This window comes from Drosophila ananassae, assembly GCF_017639315.1.
Source record: "Drosophila ananassae strain 14024-0371.13 chromosome Y unlocalized genomic scaffold, ASM1763931v2 tig00000098, whole genome shotgun sequence".
NCBI lineage: Eukaryota > Metazoa > Arthropoda > Insecta > Diptera > Drosophilidae > Drosophila > Drosophila ananassae.
The window spans coordinates 325644-340231 of record NW_025319060.1 but is presented as its reverse complement, the minus strand read 5'-3'; positions in this window follow the sequence as shown (position 1 = coordinate 340231).

Here is a 14588-nt window from a genome sequence, read left to right as displayed (position 1 = left end):
AGTCCGGCGGCAGTACGCGAGTCAAGCAAGGAGTAAGGGGGAAAGGATCAAGGATCCGCGGCAAATCCACTTCCTCTCTTTATCTTAAAGCGGACGGACGTGTTTTTTTTGTGCGCATTACGTTTTTGTAAAATTTGCAATAAGCTTTCTATAAACAATCGGTGTTTATTTCTTTACATATATAAAAACAAATTGCAATTTCTTAGATCCGTATCGCTTCGCGTGTGCAGTGATATATTTGGAGGTAAAATAATAATTTGTTTTATTTACTTTCCAAACATAGCCCTGCTCTGCTTCTTCATCTCCTACGGTGTTGTTGCTATTCTTTTGCTTCTACTCTCGCTCAATAGAGATTCTTATCTCTATTTCTTTGAATCTTACTAACTTGGACTAACTGCTCTCTTTAATCTCCCCCTTTCATATCCTTGGTACAGTGGTTCAAGGTTCCTCATTAATAAAATGAAATATTTTTAAATTAATTATTAATTGTTTTAATAATTTTTAATAAATTAATTATTTAATTTTAAATAATTTTTAATAAATTAATTATTTAAATTTTTAATAATTATGGATTTAAATTGGTCTGTGCATTAAAGTCTTGCAATAAGACAATCTCGTCTTCCCAGCCTACCATCCATTGCTGGCTCTGGGAAAACGTATGCACGCTAAGTGTGCCGGGTTCACGGCCTCAGTTTCGGATGCAATCTTACGTAGGTCTGGTCTCCACTTTTGCTGTGACGGTTGTCGTGCTGTTCAGCACGAAATGAGGTCGTTCATGAGGCAGACTAAAAGCGGTTTCAAGGAGTTGATTAGTGGTTTTCGAAAAATCAATGACCAACTCTGTGCGCTTGATACACAGTTTAGTAGTCTTCAACTACTAAATGATGAATTAGTGATGTGCTCGGGTCGAATATGTAATCTTCAGCCTGCTCAGCCGACAACTATGCAGCCGCTTATATCTCTGGCCACCCCAAGAGCCCAATAATTCAAACTCCTGGTACAGTCACCAAACAGGGTAAGAAACCGTCCGGACCGCCGGTACGCACTGATGCCGCAGTATTAGTTACGGCGGCACCAAAACCCTTGCAGGTGATCCCACCATCGAAACACATTTTTTTTTCCCGGCTTGCCTCTGATACTTCGGAGATTGATATCTCGGCTTACATCAAAGCCAAAGCAAAAGCCGACATAAAGGTGGTGGATATTACAAATTCAAATATTCTTACACCAGGCACTTTAAAAAAAATACGTGTGCCCTTGCAGATGTTCAAGACGATCTGTTCCGCCAGCTTTTGGCCAGAGAACATTTTCGTCCAAGAACATCAGACAAGTACGGTGAAAAAAAAGATAACCAAACATGTGGGTGTAAAACTCCCACATGTTAAGGCAACTGATCAACCTTCCACCTCGTCTTCCTCAATCTCAAAAAACTGATGTCTTCATTAACACTTACCTATCAGAATACAAGAGGGTTACGTATTATTGTATTTACAGAAACTTGGTTAAAGCCGGAGATCTTAATCTCCGAAGTTTTTCCTAGTAGGTACACCACTTTTAGATGTGCTAGAACTTTGCGAAGGGGAGGAGGAGTGCTAATTTCTGTAGACTCCAAATTCGCTTCTGAAGAGATAAAATCACAAGAGTTTGGTGACATTGAATTTCTTTGCATCAAAATCACTTTGTCCGATCAATCTTTGTATGTTACCTGTTCGTACATACCACCTTCGTCCGAACCGCCAACATACTGGCAACATTTGTCCGCTATTCGTTTGGTTTTCGGTCGTCTGTCTGATGGTGACCAGCTGATAGCTCTGGGTGACTTTAATATCCCAGAACTTATGTGGTCAAATGTTGATAATTCACCGTCTTTACAGCTTAACTCCCACCATGACTTCCCTGAGGGCATGTTCGACATGTCACTCGGGCAAATAAACCACGTTAGAAATTCTTTAGGTTGGCTGTTGGACTTATGTTTCGTTTCTGATCCTGATGGAATTACTCTTTCCAGAACTTTTCCCCTTTCTAACCCTGAGGATCTATATCATCCCACTCTTGAGGTTTCAATTGAAAATAATTACTTTTTTTACCTTAAGTCTACAGTTAAATTAAATAAGTTAATTTTGGAATTTGATTGGTCTGATTTACTGGCATGCGAGGATATAAACATCGCATTACAAAAATTTTATTACACTTTGAACATATTTTTCGACGCTTGCGTGCCGTGGAAATATCCGTCCGCTTTAACGAATCCGCCTTGGTATACAAGACACCTTATAAATTTAAAGAATAGTATGAGTAGACTTTTAAACAAACATAGATTATCTGGATTTACAGTTAGTTATTCAAGATACTTAGTAGCTCGGTCCAATTTCACCGTGCATAACGCAGAATGTTATAGGAGTTATATTCGCCGCTGCAGGATTCAGTTTACTCAGGATCCGAAGCAGTTTTATAACTTTTTAAACAATAAGCGTAAACATGTATCTTTTCCCCCACTGCTTACGTTTGAGAACTCTTATGCGAACACCGATCAGGCAATGGCCGATCTCTTTGCACAGTTTTTTCAAACTACCTATTCACCTAGCAGCAGTTTAGCTCAGCCTTACACTTATAATATCCAATCAGCCAACCTTATATTTTGCCCATCTTTCGATCAAAGTGGTGTGTTATCGGATCTTCTTAAGGTTAAGCCCGTGTATTCGCCAGGCCCTGATGGAGTACCAGGCAGTGTTCTGAAGTACTGCGCCGAGGCACTGTGCAAACCGCTTGTAAAACTCTTTAATCTATCGCTGGAAACTTCGATCTTTCCCTTTATGTGGAAGGAATCCTTCATTATTCCGCTGCATAAAAAAGGGAAAAAATCCGACACTGCTAATTATAGAGGCATCTCTAAATTGTCAGCTATTCCAAAGCTTTTTGAAAACTTATCACTCCACATTTGCAACACCTATGTAGTTCAATAATATCTCCGTGCCAGCATGGCTTCATGAAGCGCTGCTCCACCACTACTAACTTATTGGAGCTAACATCTTTTATCACGGATGGCTTCCGGAATGGCTTACAAACAGACGTCATATACACTGACTTCAGTAAAGCATTTGACTCTGTTAACCATTCGCTTCTTATAAGTAAACTCAGTCTTTTGGGATTCCCAACTGATCTTCTATTGTGGATTTCGAGCTACTTATCAGGGAGAACCCAACGTGTTTTCTTTAAAGATGTTACCTCGCGTTTAGTCCGCGCCACATCGGGGGTGCCCCAAGGAAGCCATCTTAGACCCCTACTTTTTACTCTGTTTATTAACGACTTGCCCCTTGCCTTAACTAACTCACTTGTACTTATGTACGCTGATGACGTTAAGCTATGCCTTCAGTATAAATTCACTAGTGCCCAGTCTAGACTTCAATCCGATTTGGATAAACTTCAAAATTGGTGTTTAGCAAATAACCTAAAGCTTAATGGATCGAAATTTAAACTTTTGTCTTTTTACCGATCTAGTCCTCACCAGGCTATGTACTTTCTCTATGGGAACGCCTTAGAACGATTAACTCAGGTTAACGATCTAGGTGTCCTATTAGATTTGAAACTTAAATTTACCGACCATGTATCTACCATGGTTAATAAAGCTATGGGTGTGCTTGGTTTTATTAAAAGATGGTCAAAAGAATTTAATGACCCGTACATAACTAAAACGTTATATACATAACTGGTCCGTCCGATTCTTGAGTATGGATCGTGTGTCTGGAGTCCTCAATATGGAGTACACCAAGATCACATTGAATCTGTACAAAAAAACTTCCTTACTTTTGCTCTTAGGGGACTTAATTGGGATGCAAATATTTACCTCCCCTCTTATCATAGTAGACTTTTACTAATCAACTTACTATCATTAACATAGCGTAGGACGATGCTGGGTGTCATGTTTCTATATAATCTTATTTATGGAAATATAGACAGCCAGCATTTACTAAAACGCTTAAATTTTAACATTCCTAGTAGAAGGGCCAGAAACTTTCGTCCTATACTTCTCAGCCATTGTAGTTCGTCATATGCCCAACACGATCCGTTCAGGGTATTATGTTCGGACTACAATGGTCTTTACCACATCTTGTCACTTTGCTCTACTAACAATCTTAAATCGCTTATATTAACCGCCTTATCTGTGCAACACTCTTCCTCGTGATATCTTTCTCCTAATCCTCGCTTATCTATCTCGGATCTATTCCCGCGATTCGAGCCGTACGTTGCGCGGCAGCGTCCCTCGGTCAGTTGGACGTGAGGTGGGCTGTACGTATGCAGTGGGAACCGCGGAAAAAAAAAAAAAAAAAAAAAACAGGCCCAAGGGTAAACGAGTCGGGTGGAGTTATTCCCGGACACAACAGGTGTCCTGGTGTAGTAGCGGCAACGACGGGCGCTGGAGCGTATGCACAGCGTATCACCTGGAGTTAAAGGAGACGCGACGCCCAAACCTCTGGCCTACCATAGATCCTGCAGAGCGTAGGCACGCAGGTGTTTGGAGGCAAGTGGCGAAAGCGACCGGAGGCGTGTTCTGTGCGGTAGGTAGGCCGTTCGTGCCCTGATCCGGCCGCTAAGCAGCGAGGAGCATATCCTGCCCGGCGTGTGCCTGGGAGGTGAGCCACTCGGTCTGTTAACACGGATTAGGTGCCGGCCACGGCGAAAGGGCAATCACAGCGAGCCAAAGATTCCGAAGGTCCACGGCACCCATAAAGGAGGCGCAGCAGCAGCAGAGGCGACTACGAGGGAGCGACAATAAAGGGGATTTGTTTAAAAAGAAGCATTCCGTGTTATTTCTGGGCTCGGGCAATCACGTCGAATCTATAAATTCGGTGGAACGTACCCTCAATCTCTGTGAGCTAGTCGCGGCATTTGTTGCGAACAAAATATAGCAAAAACAGTTCGTTACACTTGGCGCCCAAACTACGTGATTGCTTTAGAGTCTAGGAGTAACACAGCTTCAAGATGGGGAGGAAAAATTGGATCTACGCGCTTCGCAAAGATCCAAAGCCACAATGGGACGAGCACTGGCCAGAATTAATGCTGGCGGTGAACTCGAGCGTGTCAGATTAAACGGGATACTCACCTTGCTTCATAACCCAAGGCAGAGAGCCAAGAATGCCGAAAGCAATATTCGACAAAGGGGCATTGGGGACAGGAGAAGCACAAGCCACTCCCTCAGAAAATGCGGAAAAATTGCAGGAAGTGTTCGAGCTGGTGCGGAGAAACATGGAGCGCGCGGCGCAGGAGCAAGCTCAGCACTAAAATCTGAGGAGGCGGGAGTGGAGCCCGAAGATCGGCGACATGGTGTGGGCAAAAGAACACCATTTGTCCAAAGCGGCCGAAGGTTTCGCGGCGAAACTAGCGCCGAGATACGACGGGCTATACAGAGTGACGAGTTTTATTTCGCCGGTGATCGCCGTGCTACGTCACGAGAGCACAAAGAAAGAAAAGAGAGCCCACGTAAGTGAGCTAAACGCTCAGATGGAGGAATTGGCAATACAAGCGTAGGAAAGAAGGAAAAGGAGAATGTACAATCACCAATAAGGGCAACAATAAAAAAATAAAAAAAAACAACCGGAGAAAGGAGGAGACCAACAAAGGGGGCATGGAAAGAGGACAAAAGAACCGCAAGAACAGATCTATTCCAGGCAGCAGGCCTATAAAAAGACAGCGATGGACACCGGCCGGCCTTCTTTAATTTACCTAGCAACAAAAAAATGGACACGACATCATCCCACGCATCGCCGATGGTCAGCTCCGACGAGAGTGCCCTGGAGATCCTGGACTTGCCAGGATGGGACGTCCGGCCCGGTGATGGCCCAGGGGGCCAACGGAGAGAGAGCGATCCCGGTGGGCAGAGCCAGGGTGGAAGAAGAGGACCACCGGCCTAGCCTGGAGCTACAGGCACTGCAAAGGAGGAGGAGGATGAGCCAGGTCCGGAGAGAGGCGGACGCCACCCTGGCGCTGGCAAGGGCCAGAGGTAGGTTGGCCGAAGGGATGGCCAAAGAAGCGGTCCGCCGATGGAAGGCGGCGGAAGCTGCAGGACGTGCCGCGATGCTCCGAAGAGCGGCGCGCCGGAGATGCCAGCAAAGCAGGGCCACCCGGCGGGGCCGTTGGGCCAGGAAAGAGGCGCTGGACGCAAGAATAAGGAGGATGACGGGGCCACGGGAGTGGCCAAGCCGGAAGTGGCAGCCAGCGAGGCCACCCACCCGCAGGAGCCGAAGGAGAAGGAGGCAGAGGAGGAGCCATGGACGCGAGGTTCATCGGCGTGGCCAGCCCCGACGGAGAGGCCGAGGCTGGAGAGGCAAATCTCCTGCCCGGAGAAGAGGCCTCCGAGGCCGGTGCTCAAAAGAGCAGAATCGGCAGGAGATGGAGGAGCAGTGCCGGAGCACAACTGGCCGCCAGAGCTGAGGAGTAAGGTGGAGGAAGAGGCCAGGAGGAGGAGGAAGAAGTCGGACCGGTGGAGTGTGGTCTGGCAGATTGGGCAAGTGAGTTTTCGGGTGCGCGGAGGACAGAGCGGAATACGCGTCACCCGAAAACTATAACACAAAAAAAAAAGATAAAATATACAATAAAGATTTGAAAAACAAAACAATTACAAAGTCAAAAAAAAGGAAAAAATATATATGAAAAGGAAAATATATATATTAGAAAGAAATATTAAAAAAAGAAAAAAATATATTAGAAAAATAAAAATATAAAAATACGCATGGAAAAAAATATATATAAAAAGAATATATATCAAAAGAAATTTCAAAAAAAATTTAGGAAATAAAATATAAAAAATATGCATGGAAAAAATATAAAAAAAAAAATATATATATATCAAAAGAAATTCAAAAAAAAAATTTAGAAAATAAAATGAAATAAATATGCATAGAAGAAAATATATAAACAAAAAAAAAACAAAAAATTATATTTGAAAAGAAAAACAAAAAAAAAGGAAAAGATACTAGAAAAATATTAAAGAAAAAAATTATATATGAAAGTAATGATAAAAATGAAGAAATATATACGGGTCAAAAGTATATACCTATGTATATAAAAAAAAAAGGATGAGGGAGAACATATACATAAAATAACTGTACTTACAACAGCATATAGGAAAATAAGAAGGGGAACGACCCTAACATCACCCGAAGAAGGGGGAAGTGGATAAGGGTATCCACACACAAAAAAATGCACACATAAAGGAAAAAAGTCAAAAACAAAAAAAAAAACTACAACCAAAACAAAAACAAACATGAAGGTAGAACCACGAAGCATCTGTCGTTCCCGTAGAAGGGGGAAGTGTGAGGAGATTGGATCTCCCACCCGCCAAGACAGGTGGCAAGAGGGGCAGCAGCGGGGGGGGGGGGGGGGGTGACAAGCAAGTCAGCACTGCAGCGTCGGATGGGCCAGCGCTGCTGTGTTTAGAAAAACAGAAAGGGAGAAATGCGTCGAGCACGAACGGCATGCGGGGGCAGCAGCGAGGGGCAAGAGGAACCATCACGGCGTCGCGCACGAAAGAGGGAGGAGGCCCGCGACTGGGCAGCTGTGTTTAGGAGAATGCAGAAAACACAGAAATGCTTTTTGGGAATTCACAAAGGGGGGGGGGGGGGGGCGCGCGCGGATATCTGGGGGATTGACCTGCACAATAACAATACGGATCGGAGGCCCGAGCGGGGCAAACGGGGGGCGCAACTAAAGGAAGCCCGCCGATAGAAATGCGGCGTGAATTGGAGAAAGCTAACGGAGAAAGTAGATGAGCGATGGATTAACGGCAGGAAGTAGATTTGCGAGGACTAACGGGCGCCTCTGGCACTATATATGGAGGGCCCCTGGAGCAATTCAGGACCGAGGGGAAGCTGGAACAGTTGAGTGAAAGACCCCCGTGGGTAAGTCTGAGTAGGAAAGTTTCCTTGGAGGAATTAGGAGTACAGGCTGAGGGACCCCCGTGGGTAAGTCCGACAGTCTTAAGTGCGGGCTTTAAAGCGAGTGAGCAAGGATCTTCGATCTATTGATCGCTATTGCTTAAGGACCCCCTGTGGGTAAGTCCGGCGGCGGTACGCGAAGTCAAGCAAGGAGTAAGGGGAAAAGGATCAAGGACCCGCGGCAAAACTGAGGCCCAAGGGTAAACGAGTCGGGTGGAGTTATTCCCGGACACAACAGGTATCCTGGTGTAGTAGCGGCAACGACGGATCAGTCTGGCGTACGCCTTGCCTGCTCCTGCCCGTTCGAACTAGGTGGGATCCTGTAATGCGAGGGATAGCCAGCTCGGGAACTCAAGCCCACAAGTAAAACCACGCAGGGACACCCCGGGAAAGTCAGTAGAATCCTGATCCAGGCGCTGGAGCGTATGCACAGCGTATCACCTGGAGTTAAAGGAGACGCGACGCCCAAACCTCTGGCCTACCATAGATCCTGCGGAGCGTAGGCACGCAGGTGTTTGGAGGCGAGTGGCGAAAGCGACCGGGGGCGTGTTCTGTGCGGTAGGTAGGCCGTTCGTGCCCTGATCCGGCCGCTAAGCAGCGAGGTGCATATCCTGCCCGGCGTATGCCTGGGAGGTGAGCCACTCGGTCTGTTAACACGGATTAGGTGCCGGCCACGGCGAAAGGGCAATCACAGCGAGCCAAAGATTCCGAAGGTCCACGGCACCCCGCAGAAGACAGCAGCCACAACTCAGGCCCCGCAACCAGAGTCCGTGAGTCCGAACGAAGGGAACCGTGAGCCGTTTCGGTGCCAGGCACCAAGACCACACGACCTGCCGGGCGCAAGCTTTGGGAGGGCGTGTGTATTGGCACCAACCCGCAGCGGGATCGGAGATTGACGGGAGGGCGAGCTATAAATTGGGTGGATCGTACCCTCAATCTCTGTGAGCTAGTCGCTGCATTTGCAAAATATAGCAAAAACAGTTCGTTACAGCAGATAAACCTCCACCATTGTAAAGCTATTAGTAAGATATATAAAATAATGGCCTGCATATTAGCTTAAAAGCGAAAGGCTCAACCTAGGCCTCCTTATAGGATGTGACTTGGACCATCTTGGACCCCTACTTTTTACACTGTTTATTAACGACTTGCCCCTTGCCTTAACTAATTTACTTGTACCTTTGTAGTGATGATGTTAAGCTATGCCTTCAGTATAAATTCACTAGCGATCTGGATAATCTTCAAAATTGGTGTTTAGCAAATAATCTAAAGCTTAATGGATCGAAATGTAAACTCATGTCTTTTTACCGATCTAGTTGGGTGTCCTATTAGATTTGAAACTTAAATTTACCGACCATATATCTACCATGGTTAATAAAGGTATGGGTGCGCTTGGTTTTATTAAAAGATGGTGTGAGGAGATTAGATCTGCCACACGCCAAGATAGGTATAGCTAGCCCGGCTGCGCGCACTGAAGAAGGAGAAAGAGGAATCACCGTGGAACGTAATGGTTCCTGACGGGCCAGCGCGGCTGCCTTTAAAAAGAATGGAAGGAAAGAAATGCCGGAATAAAGACGGAATGAGGGGACAGCAGCGGGGGCAGAAGAACCAGCAGAAACACAGAAATGCATTTGGAATGTTTAAAAAGGGGGCGTGGAGAGGGGGGGGTACGGGGGTACTAACGGAGGACTAACGGCGAGAACAGAGGAACGAATGATTAAAGGCAGGAAGCGAGATTGCCAAGGATTAACAGGCGCCTATATGGAGGGCCACTGGAGCGAATCGAGGCCAAACTTTCAAGAGAGTTTATATAGGCTGAAGGACCTCCTGTGGGTAAGTCCGGCAGTCTCAAGTGCGGGATTTAGAGCGAGTGCGCAACTGCCGAACTGAAGCCGAGTCTGATTTAAGGGTAAATCGAGTCGGGTTGGTTTTATTCCCGGACACGACAGGTATCCTGGTGTCATAGCAATGGCGTCGGATCGGTCTGGCGTACGCCTTGTCGATTCCTGACCGTTGCGACCAGGAGTGATTTTGTAAAGCGAGGGGTAGACAGCTCGGGAACTTAAGCCCAACAGTAAAACCAAACAGGGTCACCCCGGTTAAGTCAGGAGACTCCTGATCCAGACTCGACGCCAAACCTTTGGTTAGCCATAGATCCTAGCCATAGCGAACGGAACCGGGGCGTATCCTGGGGGGTAGGTAGGCCCTTCATGCCCTGATCCGGCGCCAGGCGCCAAGAAACGTATCCTGCCCGGCAAATGCCTGGAACTGGAGCACGTGAGTTTAATCGGAGGGAACTGTTAGCCAAGACCACACGTCCTTCTGGGCGAAAACTTTGGTGGCACGTGTTTATTGGCACCAACCCGTAACGGTGACTGGGGAACGACGGGAGAACGTGCGGTCGATCGACTGAGCTGAGCAGCCGGTGAGATTCACCCTTTGTACCCATTATAAAAATAAAGGGTGTTGGGACTTGTGCATCAAATATCGTAATTATTACAAATTAGTTCTTTCAGTGTGACTAGCCGCTGCGGTCCACTAATTGCCCGTTATCAGCAGTTCCACATTCTTTGATTCTCCCAGATTCGCATGCTGGGAGCATGCTTTGTTGTTCTTATGTAGCGCATGCACTTTGGGAGCTTCGGTGGAGCTTCTGCGCAAGCTCTTACTTTTATGCACTTGATATTCGGCATTGTATTGGATCGGCCGCGGCATTTGTGACTCTACGAGCTAGCCGCGGCATTTGTTGCGAGCACCAAACAGCAAAAAACAGTTCGTTACAATGGTCAAAAGAATTTTATGGCCCGTACATACTAAAACGTTTTATACATCATTGGTCCGTCCGATTCTTGAGTATGGATCGTGTGTCTGGAGTCCTCAATATAGACAACAAATAAAAAACATTCCTCACTTTCGCTCTTAGGGGACTTAATTGGGTTGCAAATCTTCACCTCCCCTCTTATCATAGTAGACTTTTACTAATCAACTTACCATCAATACCGAAGAACGATGCTGGGTGTCATGTTTCTACATAATCTTATTTATGGAAATGTAGACAGGCATTTACTAACACACGCTTAAATTTTAAACTTTCGTGAACCTTTGCCGAGGTCCAAGCATCGGAGCACGATTCTGTTGGTGATGATTGACCGATTCTCGAAGTGGATGGAGATGCTTCCGATGCGGTGGTGAGGATCAAAGGACATGGGACGTGCACTGGCCAGAGGTAATGCTGGCAGTAAGCTCAAGCATGTCCGACTCCACGGGCTGCTCACTGTGCTTCGTAACCCAAGATAGAGAGACGAGAATGCCGAAAGCATTATATGACAAAGAGGCGTTGGGGATGGGAGCATAACAAGCCACGCCGCCAGAGAACTCAGCGAAACTCAAAGAAGTATTTGAACCGGTCCCAAAATGTTTAATAACATTATTTTATCTCTAAATTTCTGAAACTATGGGTGGCTGTATCTTGTTAAGAAAATAACAACGACGAAAATTAAATGCGTGCACTCGATCTTTATATCATGTTCCTCTTAAGCCTAGCTTATCTACAAGTGTCCAACTGAATATATATGTTATACTTAATGTTACGCTATTAATATTTTTTAATAACGGGGCCGGACATCAGGACATCATCAAGGGAATAACCAGAGCATGTAGCAGTCGAACTGGAGCTGTCTTCCTTCAGGACGCAGTGATGGGGAAGAGAATACTGCACTTACCTCGCAATTCCTGCGGCACCAGAGACATGTGACCCAGATCCAAGTATTCCTTGATGAACGACGTATATTGGGTCCTTAAATTCGGATGACGATCCAGCTTGCACTCAAGTGAATGGAACCGCCGCAAGGCCTGTGCTTGATTGGGAGACGGGCGATCTTCAAAAGGGTTTGCGGAGTCAGCAGGAGTCATCTTAAATGAGGCGACATAACTGCCTCAATGTACACAGAATTGGCGTGACTTTAGGCAAACATTAACCGATGCTCCATCCGTAGTGAATTCAGCGTCTTCAAGGCCAGTCACTACTACAGGGAGTACGGAACCTTTGTTTCAGGAACCGAGCCATAGTTTCCCAAGTTGGCAGGCTGTCATCACTGCTTTCTGCTAGAGATTATTCCCACTTTCTGGCTGGGTCCAGCTTTTGGAAGATGATCTGGATGAGGAGGTACCCTTGAATTTCGGACGACGCCGCGGAACTCATGAGGGCCCGCATATGACGGATAACTATCGAAGAGTTTCAACGGATCCCGGCTCAACCACCCTTACCTGCAGGATCTCTTATGGAAGTCTGGCAGAATAATGGAAGCCTGGAAGACGGTTACTGTAACGATTGCGCAAAAGATCAAAGGCAACATCATAGTTAGCATCATTAATCTCCAGCGCTCCCACAGTCTCCAGGGCTGAGTCCCGCAGGCATGAAATGAGCCACCTGAGTTTCTGCAACTTGGTCAAGTGCGAATGACCTAAACCGGGCGCAGAAATCCGGCCACTCGGCATAGCCGCTAAATGTTTCACGTCCGTAGCCAGCTGAGAGCTACCAATATAAGTCGCATCTGTTATGTTATATCTGTTATGTATGTTAAGTCTCTTATGTCTATGCCACTCGGCATAGCCGCTAAATGTTTCACGTCCGTAGCCAGCTGGGAGCTACCAATATAAGTCGCATCTGTTTCTTATGTCTGTCTCTTATGTCTGTTAAGGATGTTATGTCTGTTATGTCTTTTAAGTCTGTTAGGTCTGTTATGTCTTTTATGTCTTTTATGTCTTTTATGTCTTTTATGTCTTTTATGTCTGTTATGTATGTTATTTCTATTATTTCGGTTATGCCAGATATGTCTGTTATGTCGGATATGTCTGTTATGTATGTTATGCATGTTATGTTTCAACCCCCGTTTCGTACTTTGTGCAAAATGCTCGCGTGTTGTTTCCCATATTAAAAGGATAGGGGCCGAATTTTTCACTCTAAATCTCTCTCATCATTCCGGAATCCATTCCGGAATGGATGGAGAATGGTGGCAAGAGGGGCAGCAGCGGGGGGGGGGGGGGGGGGGGGGGTGACAAGCAAGTCAGCACTGCAGCGTCGGATGGGCCAGCGCTGCTGTGTTTAGAAAAACAGAAAGGGAGAAATGCGTCGAGCACGAACGGCATGCGGGGGCAGCAGCGAGGGGCAAGAGGAACCATCACGGCGTCGCGCACGAAAGAGGGAGGAGGCCCGCGACTGGGCAGCTGTGTTTAGGAGAATGCAGAAAACACAGAAATGCTTTTTGGGAATTCACAAAGGGGGGGGGGGGGGGGGGGGGGGTGCGCGCGCGGATATCTGGGGGATTGACCTGCACAATAACAATACGGATCGGAGGCCCGAGCGGGGCAAACGGGGGGCGCAACTAAAGGAAGCCCGCCGATAGAAATGCGGCGTGAATTCGAGAAAGCTAACGGAGAAAGTAGATGAGCGATGGATTAACGGCAGGAAGTAGATTTGCGAGGACTAACGGGCGCCTCTGGCACTATATATGGAGGGCCCCTGGAGCAATTCAGGACCGAGGGGAAGCTGGAACAGTTGAGTGAAAGACCCCCGTGGGTAAGTCTGAGTAGGAAAGTTTCCTTGGAGGAATTAGGAGTACAGGCTGAGGGACCCCCGTGGGTAAGTCCGACAGTCTTAAGTGCGGGCTTTAAAGCGAGTGAGCAAGGATCTTCGATCTATTGATCGCTATTGCTTAAGGACCCCCTGTGGGTAAGTCCGGCGGCGGTACGCGAAGTCAAGCAAGGAGTAAGGGGAAAAGGATCAAGGACCCGCGGCAAAACTGAGGCCCAAGGGTAAACGAGTCGGGTGGAGTTATTCCCGGACACAACAGGTATCCTGGTGTAGTAGCGGCAACGACGGATCAGTCTGGCGTACGCCTTGCCTGCTCCTGCCCGTTCGAACCAGGTGGGATCCTGTAATGCGAGGGATAGCCAGCTCGGGAACTCAAGCCCACAAGTAAAACCACGCAGGGACACCCCGGGAAAGTCAGTAGAATCCTGATCCAGGCGCTGGAGCGTATGCACAGCGTATCACCTGGAGTTAAAGGAGACGCGACGCCCAAACCTCTGGCCTACCATAGATCCTGCGGAGCGTAGGCACGCAGGTGTTTGGAGGCGAGTGGCGAAAGCGACCGGGGGCGTGTTCTGTGCGGTAGGTAGGCCGTTCGTGCCCTGATCCGGCCGCTATGCCTGGGAGGTGAGCCACTCGGTCTGTTAACACGGATTAGGTGCCGGCCACGGCGAAAGGGCAATCACAGCGAGCCAAAGATTCCGAAGGTCCACGGCACCCATAAAAGAGGCGCAGCAGCAGCAGAGGCGACTAAGAGGGAGCGACGGCGAAAAAGAGGAAGCAGCAGCATCGTCGAGGGAGCATCAGGGTCAAAAGAGCAGCGACGACGATGGAGCGGCGGCGACAGACGAGCAATGGCAGCAGAAGATCAGCGCAGAAGACAGCAGCCACAACTCAGGCCCCGCAACCAGAGTCCGTGAGTCCGAACGAAGGGAACCGTGAGCCGTTTCGGTGCCAGGCACCAAGACCACACGACCTGCCGGGCGCAAGCTTTGGGAGGGCGTGTGTATTGGCACCAACCCGCAGCGGGATCGGAGATTGACGGGAGGGCGAGCGGTCGGTCGGCTGAG